This window comes from Ovis aries, chromosome 8 (assembly GCF_016772045.2).
Source record: "Ovis aries strain OAR_USU_Benz2616 breed Rambouillet chromosome 8, ARS-UI_Ramb_v3.0, whole genome shotgun sequence".
In the NCBI taxonomy this organism is placed as follows: Eukaryota; Metazoa; Chordata; class Mammalia; order Artiodactyla; family Bovidae; genus Ovis; species Ovis aries.
This window is the reverse complement of record NC_056061.1, coordinates 49,531,981-49,535,632: the sequence shown is the minus strand read 5'-3', so window position 1 is coordinate 49,535,632 and position 3,652 is coordinate 49,531,981. Positions and strand designations below refer to the sequence as shown.

General features: G+C 43.5%; 2 non-coding genes across 2 annotated transcripts; one reads left to right on the top strand and one right to left on the bottom strand.

The window, feature by feature from the left end:
• Positions 1 to 520: 520 nt before the first annotated feature.
• On the bottom strand, positions 521 to 593 carry TRNAE-UUC (transfer RNA glutamic acid (anticodon UUC)). The gene has a single exon. It is a non-coding gene; the product is annotated as a tRNA-Glu (tRNA).
• A 1,966-nt stretch (positions 594 to 2,559) lies between these two features.
• On the top strand, positions 2,560 to 2,632 carry TRNAG-CCC (transfer RNA glycine (anticodon CCC)). The gene has a single exon. It is a non-coding gene; the product is annotated as a tRNA-Gly (tRNA).
• The last annotated feature ends 1,020 nt before the right edge of the window (positions 2,633 to 3,652 follow it).

Below are 3,652 nucleotides of genomic sequence, written 5' to 3'. Positions count from 1 at the left end.
TGAGGCACCGAGCACCCGGGCTGGTGCTGCACGGGTGAAGGGTGGGTGGCCAAGGACAGACTTCTTTTCAGTGAAACCCTCATGCAAGGATTCATCTCCACAGCATGCATCATGCTTGCACTTGGTGCATCTGATAGCCTGTGGGTTTGGGCTGCCTTTGCAGCTCTGTTAGGCATCACAGCAGCTGAGCAGACTTTGCTTTTTTTGTTTTGTTTTGTTTAACCCCAGTTCCCCGAGCTAGTCTTGAAATTCTCAGGCTTTGCTTTTGTGAAGCCCTTTTATTAAAACTGTGTGATACAGTCACTGAAAAGATCAGAAGGAAAAAAAATAGAACATAAAGAAGGGAATATCCAGGAAACCATTGTAGGGATCAAGAAGTAGACCATTCCTGGCTCCCGGAAACACAGCCCCCCTGCTTGGCTACACTCCTCCCCCTCTTCTCTGTCTTTTTTTTTAACAGCCAGAAGGAACTCACATTTTCTTTTTTTTTTTTTTCCCAGGTAGCTTGTGGGAATCTTAGTTCCCTAACCAGGGATTGAACCTGGGCCCTCAGCGTTGAAAGTGCAGAATCCTAACCACTGGACCACTAGGGAATTCCCAGTCCTTCCAGGTTTTTTTTTTTTTTTTTTATTTAAAAATTAAAAAAATTCAAACGTTGTGTTGGTTGTGGCCATACAACAATGCAAATCAGCCATAATTTGCTAATTTGCCATATACATATCCATCCATACACACATACATATACATACATACATATATGTGTGTATATAGCCATATACATACACTCCCTCCCTCCTTAGCTTTCCACCCCTCCCCCATCTCATCCCTCCAGGTCGTCACAGAGAGCCAGACTGGCTCCCTGTGCTACACAGCAAGTTCTCATCAGTGACTCATCTTACACCTGATAATGTATATATGTTGATGCCACTTTCTTTGTTTTTCTCACTCTCTTCCTCCCTCACTGTATCCATAAATCCACTCTCTACATCTGCATCTCTTTTCCTTCCTTGCAAATAGATTCATCAATACAATTTTTCTAGATTCCAGGTTTTAATGTCAATTGTTTCTTTGCTTCTCTTTATGCTTTGGCCGCCTAACTATTCATCTGGAAACACTGTAATTTATCCTTGCAAGCTTTACAATTTATAGAAATGGGGTTATGCACCACCTATTATTTCCCTGCTGGTTTCTTTCACCCAATATCATGTGTGTAAGAGGCCTCTGTGTGGTTCCCCATAGATGGAGTTCAGCCATTTTCCCGGCTACATAATATTCCATTGCTAGGACACATAACCAAGACGTCATTCTGTTGTTGCTGGCTGTTGGAGCTATTTGCAGCAATGCTGCTGAGAGCGTTCTTGTACAGGTCTCCTGGTGCACGAGTTGCTCTTAAAAGCTGTGCTCTCATTTCGTGTGGCTGGGGACAGGGGCTTTGGCCGTGCGGCTCTTCGGGGAACTGATTGTGGATTCTGGCTCATGCTCCAGCCTCTCTCCTGCATACCACTGGGTGGGTGGATCGGCCTGGAGGTCACTCATTAGAATTCTCCCCAGAAATCAAGGGAGGAAGAAGCAAGAACTTTCTGGGAAGGAGAAAGGGAACGACTTGAAAGGGTACTGAACTGGAGATCAAAGAGCCCTTCTTGCTGCTGGCTTTTGATGTGAGCCGTTACTGCACACCCTGCAGTAATGAATTCACTTATCTTCAGAGCTCGCTGCATTCCCCACCTACCGCCTCCTAATCAGCAAGCCTCCACTCAAGGCCAACAGCATCATCATTAACAAGTCCTGGGACTTGGAGCCAGGGTGCCCTTGGCTGCTACGGGCACTGAGCCCTGCTGGAATTGCTTTGGCGAAGAGCTTTGAAGCCCATTTGCAGAGGCTGTAAAATCAGAGAAAGCTGGAACCGAAAGTCCTTCGAGATTGTCCCAGGCGGAGTCTGTGGCTGTTTACAGGCTTGTGGGGGAAATTTGAAGAGAGGTAGTGTTTGTTTTCATTCCATGGAGTTGGTAGGTTCAGCATGTTCAAGAAAGCATCTCCCTTCCTCTCCTCTTTCTATGCCCTTTTGTCTTTTTCACGCTCATGCCTCCTTTTTTCAGAAATTAATTAGTCTCTTCTTCTACCATTAAAGAATAGATATACATCTCCCTCCAGTGAGCCTTTGATAGGGGTGCCAACTAATACAGCCTTAAAGATTGCATCCATAGAACAGAAGGCTAAGAGGTAGGAAAGCAAACATGGGGGAACATGGTTGTCAGTACAGGTACAGTTATTTTGGGGTGACAGAGGCAAGCAGAATGGCATCGTATGGGAGAGGCCATGAGGGAACCTTCTGGGGAAGCTGGAATGTTTTATATCTTGATTTTGGTGGTGGTTACCTGGGTGAATGCCTATGTAAAAATCTGTGCATCTGCTACAGCAGAAATTAACACACCATGGTCAAATCAGCAAAGCTGTAAATTCAGGAAAATAAAAAAAGTCATCCAGCTGTCCACTTAGATTTGTGCACTTTACTGAATGGAAGTTGCACACTGAAAAAAAAAAAAGAAAAATCTAAGGATTTCCCTGGTGGTCCAGTGGCTAGGACTATGTGCTCCCAATGCAGGGGGCCCAGGTTCAGTCCCTGGTCAGGGAAATAGATCCTGCATGCTGAAGCTAAGAGGTCCCGCAAGCTGCAATGAAGATTGAAGATCTGGAGTGTCCCAACTAAGACATGGTACAGCCAAACAGATAAATAAATATTTTAAAAAGAAAGAGAGAAAAAGCCGTCAGAAAGTTTCTTCTTGCCCTGATTACCTGCACTTACCCCCAGTTTCCTCCATCATCCTCTCAAGTGTCATACATAACACATAGCCGTGTGAAATAAACCCCTTAATACAAGGCTATAAATTTTACTTTAAATGGTAATATTATTTTAAGGAAAAGAGCAGAAAGATTGTTTTTTATATTTACCCATGTATTTATCATTTTTGAAGATCCTTTTGGGAGATCCATATTTCTATCTATTTCCCGTCAGTCTGAAGAGCATTTGTTGCTGCTGCTGCTGCTGCTGCTAAGTCAAGTCAGTCGTGCCCAACTCTGTGCAACCCCATAGACGGCAGCCCACCAGGTTCCCCTGTCCCTGGGATTCTCCAGGCAAGAATATTGGAGTGGATTGCCATTTCCTTCTCCAATACATGAAAGTGAAAAGTGAAAGTGAATTCGCTCAGTCGTGTCCGACTCTTCGCAACCCTATGGACTGTAGCCCACCTGGCTCCTCCATCCATGGAATTTTCCAGGCAAGAGTACTGGAATGAGTTGCCACTGCCTTCTCCAGAGCATTCGTTAAGTACTTATAATAAGGGCTGACAACAAATATTCTTAGTTTTCCTTTATATGAAAAGTGTTTTTACTTTTCCTTCAGTTTCAAATTTTCATTGAAAAATAATCCTAGTTCTCCCTCCTTCTTTTCTCTCCTGCCCTCCCTTCTCTCTTTTTCTCTTCAGTGTAAAGATATTTTTTCCCAAAAGTTTTGGCCTTTTTTTTTCTCCTGATGAGAAATCAGCTACAATCTGTATCATCGTTTCCCTGTATATAATGTATTGTTTTTCTCTGATGCTTTCAAGATTTTCTTTTTATATTTGGGTTCCAGTATTTTGACTAAGATGACATAAGT